This window comes from Rana temporaria, chromosome 2 (genome assembly GCF_905171775.1).
Source record: "Rana temporaria chromosome 2, aRanTem1.1, whole genome shotgun sequence".
NCBI lineage: Eukaryota > Metazoa > Chordata > Amphibia > Anura > Ranidae > Rana > Rana temporaria.
In genome coordinates, this window is record NC_053490.1 from 392771616 (window position 1) to 392783811 (window position 12196).

Here is a 12196-nt window from a genome sequence, read left to right on the forward strand (position 1 = left end):
CGGCCGGCCTTGAATCGCATCCTAAGATCCGACTGTGTAACACAGTTACACCTGTCGGATCTTAGAGATATCTATGCGTAACTGATTCTATGAATCAGTCGCATAGATACGACCGGCACAACTCAGAGATACGACGGTGTATCAGGAGATACACCGTCGTATCTCTATGTGAATCTGGCCCTGCATCTTTATATGGATTCCAAGAAAAAACCTGTTCCACTACCAATGATACAAGTTTTCTCCTACTCATGCAGACACAGCCTCGGGCTCTTCCCCTCTGCAAGCCGAGCATGTGACCTGTCTGGAAAGCGGGAGGAACAAACACAGCCGGTGTACAGAGCCTGCCGTGCAAACTAAGGGGACACCGACCGCTGGGTGAGTGCAGAGCTGAGGCTCTTTACTTTCCTACAGTTCACAGTCTCTCTCCAGTGTGGGGCTTGTCATGCTGGTCTTTCCAGGCACATGGCTGCTAATTGAAGATTGCAGTCTAGTGTTCTCCCTGCAGTAACATCCTGGCATAATTACTTTATGTGCAGTGCTCACTCAGTAGCCTTTATCTTTATCTATCTAGCTGCATTGATTTTTGGGGTTTTTATTTGGTAATTAAAAGTCCACTGCCCTACTGACACCGCTCACTGCCTACTCACACCGCTCACTGCCTACTCACAGCGCCCACTGCCTACTCACAGCGCCCACTGCCTACTCACAGCGCCAACTGCCTCGCTGACACTGCTCACTGCCCCGCTGACACTGCTCACTGCCCCGCTGACATCTTCCACTGCTCTTCTGATGGACAATGTCCACTTTTAAGGTAGGCTAGGTTCATATTTTATCTGACATTTATTTTATTTTATTTAGTCATATTTCATGGGCACACAAATGCTTTTGTTTTATTTAACCATGCCCCTTTAAGTCCACCCTCTCTCCACTGTTAACACAATTTGACCACAGCCACTGTTCACTGCAGCGCGCTATGCGTGCCTCCTTACTACTCTCCTAGGGTAACTCAAAGGTGTCCAAAATCTCTTACCATCCTATAGCGTGAACTACAAAAAAAAAATGCTGTACGCCGCTAAAATGTTCGGGTTTGGCTTGACGAAAAGGTGGCAACCCTAGCTGTAGCATGGTGTCTGAGGACACACTGGGGCTGCCACTCTTCAGGGACTACATTTCCCAGAGTCTCTGTTGTGTGCTGTGGCCAATCATTGGGAGGGAAACAGTCGACAGGATGCTGGGCGGCGGCACGGCAAACCCAATTAGAGCCACTCTCTCTCTCTCTCTCTTCTCTCTTTAGTTGACAGAAAGCGGAGGGGGGGCAAGCCATGGAGATACAGACAGCCCGCAGCTCTCTACTCCCTGTCACAGCACTGCTAATCCATTTGCCAGAGAACTCGGCAGCAGCGCTGTGACAGGGAGAGGAGAACTGCGGGCCGTCTGTGTATCTCCACAGCTTGCCCCCCCCTTTCTGTCACCCGAAGGAAGAAGAGAGCAAATCACAGCTTTGGGGGGGAGGGTTGGCTTAATGGCTCCTACTTAAACTGCTTCCTGGCCCGCCCCACGGCACCCGCGACACCACTGCACTACTAAGCTGTACTCCCCTGATGGTGGCCCTGCATGCGAGAGCCAAGAGGAGGGTGCGGGTGCTGTTTTTGTGGGGGGGGTTTATTTGCCCCCCGCAAAGTGCCGCCCTAGGCATGGGCCTTGTTGGCATATGCCAGTGATGGCGAACCCGTGGCACACGTGCCACTGCCGGCACGCCGAGACCTCTCTGTGGGCACACCAGGAGACATTAGAAAAGCAAACACTGACATGCAATCGCGCACCGCACCCCCATCGTGAACTACATTTCCCACAGGTCTCTTGGCCGGCAGTGACATGCAATCGCTCACCGTAAACACTGACATGCTATCGCGCAGCGCCCGCACCCCCGTCGCAAACTACATTTCCCACAGGTCTCTAGGCCAGTGACGTGTCTGAGGTGGGAGTGACTAAGAAGCGGCCTGGGGTGACGTGCGGGTGGAAATCCAATTATGGAAGCTGTCCAGCGCACCCACCATCAAACTACATCTCCCACAAATCTCTGGGGTCAGAGAGAACAAGCTGCTGGGATCAGAGGAGACTTGCGGGCGGGAATGAGCTGCCAGAGAGACTGGAGACAGGTAAGATCAATGTGGAGTGGACATGTACAGTGCAGTTACAGACTTTACTAAATTTTGCACAATAAAGGCGTTAATACGGTGAGTGCATGTGTCAGGTAGGTAAATGTATGTGTAAGGTAGGTGATTGTAATGCTCAGGTAGGTGAGTGTAATGCTCAGGTAGGTGAGTGCATGTGTCTGGTAGATGATTGTAATGATCAGGTAGGTGAGTGTAATGGTCAGGTAGGTTAGTGCATGTGTCAGGTAGATGATTGTAATGATCAGGTAGGTGAGTGTAATGGTCAGGTAAGTGATTGTAATGCTCAGGTGATTGTAATGGTCAGGTAGGTGAGTGTAATTGTCAGGTAGGTGAGTGTAATGGTCAGGTAGGTGAGTGTAATGGTCAGGTAGGGGAGTGTAATGGTCAGGTAGGGGAGTGTAATGGTCAGGTAGGTAAGTGCATGTTGCACAGTGCATTCTGAGCACAACGCATTCCTAGACACTGTTTTCTGAGCAAATCTGGCAGAATTGTAAATTTTTGGTCCCTTACGGCTCCTTCAGAGGCATAATCAGTCTCATCCTCTGTACATCCGCTGGTAGGTTTGTTTCTGTGTTGGCACAAAAAAAAGTTGGTTTTGTGTCGCGGATTGGGCACTCGGGCTCAAAAAGGTTTGCCATCGCTGGCCTAGGCCAAAACACAGCACTGCATGCAAGTGCATATATTTGGGGATTGGTTTTAAAAGGGAAAGGGCCAGATTCACGTACAATTGTGCCGGGGAAACGTAAGCCATTTAAGTTACACCGCCGTAAGTTTTCAGGTTTGGTGCTCGATCCACAAAGCACTTACCTGGAAACTTGCGGCGGTGTATCGTAAATGCCCAAATAGAATGGGGCGAGTACCATTTAAATTAGGCGCGCTCCCGTGCCGGATGTACTGCGCATGCTCCCGTCGCAAATTTCCCGACGTGCTTAGCGCGAAATTACGACGCGCTGACATTTTGTGAATTGCGACGTGAAAAAAGATTTACGCCGGGAAAAATAAAAAAAATAAAAAATAATTCAAAAGCGACGCGGGAAAGACAGGCATACTTTAACATGGTGGAGTAATTTTACACCATGTTAAAGGTGCCCTATCTTTGCGACAGAAATCTAACACTCGCGACGACGTAACGACGGGAAAAATCTTCGTGGATCGCCGTAACTCCTAATTTGCATACCCGACGCTGGTTTACAACACAAACTCCCCCCAGCGGCGGCCGCGGTACTGCATCCTAAGATCCGACAGTGTAAGTCCATTACACCTGTCGGATCTTCTGCCTATCTATGCGTAACTGATTCTATGAATCAGTCGCATAGTTAGAAACAGAGATACGCCGTCGTATCTCTTTTGTGAATCTGGCCCAAAGTTTTTAATAAAACGGTGTTGCACAATCACAGTGTTTATCTTTTTACTGGGAGATTGGTGTATATCCTGCTGAGGGGAAGGAGCGTCTGTGAGCTGGAAAAGGAGAAAACTTGGAACCCCATGCTGGGAGATTGTAATAATATCATTACACGCTTTGTGGTCCAGCGGGCCTTTTGGCTCTGGTAAGTGAGCATTTGCATCATTGGTGGTGGAACAGGTTTTTTCTTGGAATCATATAAAGATGCACGGTGGATTGGAATCATTTAATTGCAAGGACTTGGAAATGTTCACGGTTGAATAAGGACTTTAATCTGCATGTTTTTAAAGCACTTTTCATTTTTTGATATGTATATGCATTAAATTATTACTGATGGAACACTGGTAAGCATTTTTGTAAAAAAAAAAAAAAATTGGTGCATTTTTTTAGTGCGTTTTTTTGGAATTGTACAATAGTGATTACCACATTATTCTATCTTTGAATGTACAGTAAAACCTTGGTTTGAGAGGGTTTTCCAAGACAAGCAATTTTTTTTAATAAATTTTGATTTAATATACAAGCGATGTCTTGATATACAAGTAGCGTCACGTCACAACTGAGTATAAAAGAGAAGAGAGGCGCCTCCAAGTGTAGCAATATGGTTACATTTAAAAAAGGAGCAGAAGTCCAGCCTAAGCTTTTTCGGCTGGGCTTCTCCTAAGGGTCACAGGAGTGAAATTAGTTTTGCACTCCTGTGACCCGTTTTCAGCGGAGAGCAGTCTGAAGTCCACTCTCCGCTGATGTCACTGCCATCAGTCGGGGCAGCGGGTCATCCCGACTTCCATGTCTGGATCCGCCAGCTGCCCTGATTGATGGCTGTCTCAGCAAGCCGCTGAGACGCAGCTCCCCACCCCTCCACTGTTCAGCGCTCCAATGAGCGCTGAGAAGTAGAGCAGAAGCGATGCTGACTGACAGTCAGCATCGCTCTGCTCAGGGAGGAGTGAGAACCGAGCCATCGGCGGTGTTCGGTGGTTCGGTTCTCAGTGCATAGATGCCAGTGGACAGATGGAGCATCTATCTGATGAAATAGAAATAAAATAAAATAAAAAAACACACACACACACACACACACACACACCCCTTTATTTCTCGTTTAATGAAGGTACAACTTTTAGCAACATATTGCTAAATTTAGAGGCGCCTCTCTTCTCTTTTATACTCTGTAGCTCCTGCTGGATTTTGCTTTTAATCCCCTTGTGGATGGACATTTTATGGTTACACAACCTGATCACGTTGCTATAATCTTTTTATATGGACTGAAGAACCTATTAATAAATGGTTGTCGAACGAATCATCTGAGTTTACATTATTTCTTATGGGGAAACTTACTTTGATATACAAGTGCTTTGGATTACAAGCATGTTTGTGGAACGTTTTATGCGCACAAGGTTTTACTGTATATGCACCAAGTGCATCACTGATTTATATCAGTGATGCACTTGGTGCATATACAGTAAAACCTTGTAAAACCTTGTGAATAACACTGGTATTAAACACATTTTCCACAGCATTTTTGTGGAATTTTCTATGTGATTTTTTTTATGCAACTTTTTCTGATGCGTTTTTTGCGCGCTTTTTGTTTCTGGTATTGCACAATAGTGATTATTACAGTGGGTGTAATCTTTATTATGTAGCACATGTTCATTTTAGGACGTATGGAGTTTAATTAGTGCCTACTTTACATTTTTTGCTTGATTTATTAGTGCGATTCACACTTAAAGGGGCAGCTTTTACACATATCTACACAGGGTTGGCACTTTTTTACATTTTGAAATAAAAAGAAATAAGATGCCAACAAAACATTAGCTTGATTGTCTGGGCAGCTTTTAACTTCGAGCACTGGAAGGGGATTTCTGGCCCTCAATGGAAGCCTTTCATTTGGTTAGACAGTTAGCTCCAATTTAAAAGGACGTTGATGGGTTTACATCATCCACTTGTAGATTGAACTATATCACCCTCTTCCTGCCCAGGTTATTTTTTAGTTTTCAGCATTGTCACACAATTAGTCAGTCAGTTATTAGCTCAGTGGCAGTGATTGGAGACAATGGCCAACTATTATTAGCACACTGGTATTAGCAATTTTAGTGAGATCTTTGTGACGGTATCGGTATGACATCCCTGTCAAGCATTCCCTCCTCTCCATACAAGAACATCACAGGATCATCCACACATGAGTCAAGACTGAATGCTGGAACCAAGACTGATTTATTGGCAGCTTGCTGCTGGTTATAAATACAGTTGTACAAGCTAAATCCTTAATCAAGGAACAATGGGAGCTCCACCCCCTTTTCACACACTCTGGAGTTTCTCATACAGAATATAGCCAGACAATTCGAAGCCGACCTGAGACACATTTTCTTTAAATAATGACATCAGGGAAGTTAATTACAAGGTGTACAGAACACATTAGCTGGGCAGCCTGGCACCGCATAATGAAGCAATCAGAATACATAACATGAGTCGCCTCTAATCACAGTAAACAGGTTTAACATCCCTTTGAAATAAGGAGCTAGCTGCAGACGGGTCATTAACATGTCAATAGCTTGTAACACATGAATCCATTTTACCTCTAACCCACAATTTAACCAAGCAGGGAGAATTACACTGACATATCCTTCACAATGGCCCCCCTTTTTCTCCCTGCTACGGCAAACCCGGTTGGACCTTCCCTGGTCCAGTAGGGTTGACGGGTTCAGAGCTTTTAGTCCGAGGTTAACTCCGTTTGGCGTGACTGACCTCCCTTGGTAACTGCTTCCGACTCAGGTATGCCACCGGGTCGTCAGATCACACGCCGGTCAGTCCCCAAGTCTTTGTGCGATCTGCAGAGTCACCAGAAGTCAGTGTGAAGACGGCGAATGGGTCTGTGCGCCGCCGTCTAGGTGTCCCGCTATGGGAGGGGCAGGTTATGGCTCTGAAGTGACAATCACAGGAGATTCATAAAAAGGAAAAGTTATATTTGTTGAAATGCTGTAGCACTGGTGCTCAGAGTCCGGGGGGGGGGAGGGGGAATCAGAGCCCCATAAGGTCAGCCACCCCCTGCTCCCTCTGCAGCCGCCGGTTCTCCTCTTGGAGCTTCTCCAGCTCCATCTCCAGTTCATGGAGCCTGGGGGGGTCGGCCTGCTGTGACCTCAGGCGGTGGTTCTCCTCCTCCATGCGGCTTATGCACTCCTCCAGCTCCATGTATTCACGGATCAGCTCCTGCTTGCTCAGGTCCTGCAGGCTTTCCACGTGGTCCTTCATCATCAGGAACTGGGTGGTGGTGTAAGGGGCCACCGGTGGGCCCTTGGCGAACATCTCGGCCCGCATCTGGGGCGCCCGCTGCGATTCCATCTCCTCCAGTCGCTTCTTCTCCTCCCAGGTCCGCTGGTTATATGACTTCCAGGACCTCTTCTTCTTGGAGGGTAGCTGGCGGTGCCTCTTTCTGCCCAGCCCCCTCCAAGGCCCCTCCGGCCCACGGCTGTCGCCCATGACCAGCTGACAATGGTGTTCCCTGTTGTCCGTAATAACAGATTGTACCATGAGGGCTTCGTAAGGGGTGCCCAATGGTTCTTCCTGACCCAGCTCCTGGGGATCCCAAGCCGAGTCTACACAATGGGCTGCTGCTGGTGGGCGGTACCCAGGTTGAGACCAATTTGATCTGGTGTTGTCATTCAGGGGGCAATTCTGCTTGAAGTGACCCAACTGTTTGCACCGGAAGCAGCGTTGTTCGTTGTCCTCCTGGCGTGGATAGCGAGGGCTCGATGTCATCGGTCTGTTAGGCGGTTAGTATCTAGCGGCTGGTGGGTGTGAGGGCGCCGTTGGTCGTGGAGGTTGTACCCGTGGTGTGACCTGGTTTGTCTTGCGAGTATCCGCATATTCATCCGCCAACTTCGCGGCCTCTGGTAGAGTCATGGGCCTGCGATCTCTCACCCAATCTTTGACATCCGTCTGGATGTGATTGTAAAATTGCTCCAGGAGCATTAGTTGCAAAATGTCCTCTGCGGTGGTGGCCTGGCTGCTGTTAACCCAGTTAGAGGCCGACAGGGACAACTGGCATGCCCATTCCGCGTAAGAGTCTTTCGTGGTTTTGCGTGAGTCCCTGAACTTCTGTCGGTGGGACTCTGGGGTTACTGCATAACGAGCTAGAAGCACTTCTTTAACCCGGGCGTAGCTATAGATATCCTGATCTGGCACGGTCCGGAAAGCATCAGAAGCTTTGCCTGACAGTTTGCCTGACAATATTGCAACCCACTCTCCTCTAGCTATTCGGTGCAGGTTACATTGTCGCTCAAAATCTGCCAGGTAGTTATCAATCTCACAGTCCTTTTCATCAAAAGCTTTAAAAGCGCTAAACGGAATCTTCCTTGCGTCTGCTGTGCTGTACTCACTGTTTGGAGAATGTGCGGCTGCTTGTTGGACTGCTGCCAGTTTTAACTGTAGCTCTGGGTCTCTTATTTGTTTATCCTTCTGTAGCTCTGCGTCTCTTATTTCTTTAGCCTTTTGTAGTTCTGCGTCTCTTGTTCCCAGTGTCTGCTTGGAATCCTGGTGTAAGGGAGAGTAGAAGGGAAAATCCCTCTGCTGCCAACCAATTGTGACGGTATCGGTATGACATCCCCGTCAAGCATTCCCTCCTCTCCATACAAGAACATCACAGGATCATCCACACATGAGTCAAGACTGAATGCTGGAACCAAGACTGATTTATTGGCAGCTTGCTGCTGGTTATAAATACAGTTTTACAAGCTAAATCCTTAATCAAGGAACAATGGGAGCTCCACCCCCTTTTCACACACTCTGGAGTTTCTCATACAGAATATAGCCAGACAATTCGAAGCCGACCTGAGACACATTTTCTTTAAATAATGACATCAGGGAAGTTAATTACAAGGTGTACAGAACACATTAGCTGGGCAGCCTGGCACCGCATAATGAAGCAATCAGAATACATAACATGAGTCGCCTCTAATCACAGTAAACAGGTTTAACATCCCTTTGAAATAAGGAGCTAGCTGCAGACGGGTCATTAACATGTCAATAGCTTGTAACACATGAATCCATTTTACCTCTAACCCACAATTTAACCAAGCAGGGAGAATTACACTGACATATCCTTCACAATCTTGCCAGGCAAAAACTTTGTTTTAGGGCTTGTCGGTTCAGTTTTATTAAATACGAAAGTAAAATTTTAACAAAAAAAAAACAACTTCCTCACAGAGGGGTTTCCACCACCAAAAATAACAAATGCAGCAGGGGCTGCTCTGTCACCCATGGCCCCACACCTTCCAGGATTTAGACACCGGCAGGCTCCCCGATCCTTTCGGGGAAACCATAGGCAGATCTAGGCCGGCGGACCCCCCCCCTCTTCCCCAGCAGCTGAGAATGCTACCTTTATCCTTCCATCGGTCCTCCTAGGAACGGAGAAGAGGAGATCAGGAGGAGTCCAGCAGCGATCCTGGTATCCGGCTGATCCTTTTACCCTGGCAGAGGTTTATCTGCAAAGCTCCTATGACCTTATCATTTGAGGTCCAACATTTCTGGTAAGGGTCCCCCCTTATTTACCTACGTGTGCACACAAGGAAGCATCCAGCGTGGTGGTGGTGGACAACTGTTTGGTTCCCTGTACTTTCCACTTCCTTTCATTTTCTTTGCGGGACTGGATTTTTGACATTATTCCTCTTGGATACTGTGGATTTTGTTTTTTTCACTTGCGTTTTTTTTACATATTCACTTATATGGGCGTTTGATCATTATATGGACCTTCGTTTATGCTAATGTTTTGAGATATTATCCATCATCGTTTTATGCACATATATCTTTATTATTAGCACTTTATGTTTGCACTTCAATTAATTGATTTATGTATATTTAGATAATTATTCTTACTTCTTAAGAACCTGTCTGACAGGACATCTCGCTTGATCCCTTGGTCGCAGGATTGGTGAGCGGGCACTTGCCCACCTTAAAGACACTGGCCTAGATTCAGGTACATTTGCGCCCTCTTACGGAGGCACAGCGTACCGTTTTTACGCTACGCCTCCGTAAATTCGTGCGCTACGCTTCATTCACGAAGCAGTAGCTCCGTAATTTGCGTGTGCGCTCCGTAAAACTGCCCGGCGTAAGCGCGCGTAATTTAAATGATCCCGTAGGGGGAGTGGATCATTTAAATTAGGCGCGATCCCGTGCTGAACGTAGTGCACATGCTCCGTCGGGAAACTTTCCCGACGTGCATTGCGGTAAATGACGTCATTTGCTTTAACGTGAACGTAAATGGCGTCCAGCGCCATTCACGATTCACTTCCGCAAACGACGTAATTTTTAAAAATAGCGACGCGGGAACGACGGGTATACTTAGCATTGGCTGCCCCTGCTAATAGCATGGCTAATAGCATGGGCAGCCTTACGCAGAAACCGACGAACGCAAACGACGTAAAATGCGCACGCAGGGCGCGCGTACGGTTGTGAATCAGTGTGAGTATGCAATTTGCATACTCTACGCTGACCACTACGGGAACGCCACCTAGCGGCCATCGTAAGAATGCAGCCTGCGATACGACGGCATAAGAGCCTTATGCCAGTCATATCTTAGGCTACAGTCGGCGTATCGAGCTTTCTGAATACAGAAAAGTCGATACGCCGGCGCAACTAAGCAATTGCGCTGCGTATCTATGAATACGCAGATGCAATTGCTTACTGAATCTACCCCACTGTATGCAGACAACGTTGCCTTACATGTGCCCTCATTTGTAGGAACACTTACACCCTGCTGAGCAGCACAGTATCCATCTTGCTTACCAGGATACTACCAGCATACTGTACACCTGCCTGAGTATATAGGCCACTTTAGAGCCATTTAAGTTGTTTAACTGTACTATTTTAAGTCTGCAGGTATTGATTTATATCATTATAGATCAGAGTTTTTGCCATTCTTGACTACCAAGTTATCAAATTTTTTGTTTGATTGTCTGCACTTACACTGTTTGCTAGGTGTGCCGGAGGGGATGTAGCTATTCTTGGGGCTGAGAGGCAGAGTACAGAACCAAACCTTCGGGGTGGTGCTACATAAACATAATAATAATAATAATAATAATGGTCAAGCCACCTGTCTCCCTATAGTATTCAGCAATGCTGCTGCTCTTTTCTCTGGTCCACGGACCATCTCACCCAGCTCTCCTGGCTCTCTGGGCTCACCTGGTTCACTCAGCCTATAGTTACTACACCCTGCTGCACGGCTCACTCCCTGGCCTCTCAAAACTCCTTCTCCAGATTCCTGCAGTCCCCTGGACACATCTAGTCATCCTACCTCTTCCAGTCTCCAAGACTCAATTAGCCGCTTCAACTTTCTCAGTCCTATGGGTACAGAATCTCTCGAGTGGAGCACCTCTCCTAATAGAAGCCCACACCTGTCCCCTGACAGGAGTATGCCTGTCTCGTGGATGGAGCCCACACCTGTCTCCTAAAGGGAACCTTAAGCTATGGCTAAGTAGGTCATTATAAGGGCTGTGTGCACCTACACTTACAGCCTGACAGTCTTCTCCGGAACCCAATCCAAGAATGCCAAAAATCAAGAGAAAACCAAAAATCCAGTTCTATGCTCACAACTGATCCCTGTACTCTGCATCCATGTGAACCCTATGTAATTTCTACATCCATCTTCAGAGTGGCTGGGCCTCACTTTCATAACACATAGAGGGGCCCAAAATCCAAGGAGCACCATTGGCTTTCAAGAAGCATAAATTATGTATCCAATTTCCTGACTAACTATTACATTTCCTGAGTCCCTGAAGCACCAGGACAGCATAAACACCCACAAAAAGGACCACATTTTGGAGAGCAAATACATCAAGTTATTTTCTGAAAGGCACAGTGAGTCTTTTGAAGACTTAATTTTCTTGCCATTTTGAAAAATATGAAATTAAAATTACATATATATATATATATATATATATATATATATATATATATATATATATATATATATATATATATATATATATTTTATACACAGTTGTCAATTAATAAGAGATTTCTAATATATAGTATAGACATACTCAGAATGACACTCCTAAACAAAATTCCGGTACTCCTCCAGAGTATGGCAATACCACATACACAAGAATCTTGGTGCCTTGCCTGTTAAAATCTCTTTTCATTTACAGGCACAGTGGGTTTGGTTAGTTTGCTGCTAATGCTAAACGTCTATACATTTTATTTTATTACCCAATGCTTATAAGCTATGGTTAGGAACTCTTGGAGTTCAGCATTAAAAGGTTAAGTTTACTTCTCTTAAAAAATAAAATGATAAATGCACATTTTTTGCAGGTTAAAAAAAAATAAAATAAAAAAAAAGCTTTTTTTTTTTGGAGCCTGTAAAGCATTGCACCAGCGATAAGCAGATCCTTGGTGCCATGCAGGTCTCCTGTAGATCTGTATGGGCAAGCAGATACACTGACAGGAAGAAGTGTTCAAGCCGACAGCCGCAAAGGATGTCGGGGCTTGTAATTCATTCACACACAGAGCTGAATGAATGATGCTGCCATGTGGGCGGAGCTGCACACGGCCGCAGTAATCTAAAAAAACGAAAGCTAGTATGGGGAACCTCTCCCCGTACTGCTGTCACGGGGGGGGGGGGGGGGACATG

The 12196-nt window shown here is 46.4% G+C and overlaps 1 protein-coding gene across 2 annotated transcripts in view; it reads right to left on the reverse strand.

The window, feature by feature from the left end:
- The window catches only part of SMPDL3B (sphingomyelin phosphodiesterase acid like 3B), a 53813-nt gene that overhangs the window by 19701 nt on the left and 21916 nt on the right, over positions 1-12196 (reverse strand). The gene's annotated exons all lie outside the window — the stretch shown is intronic.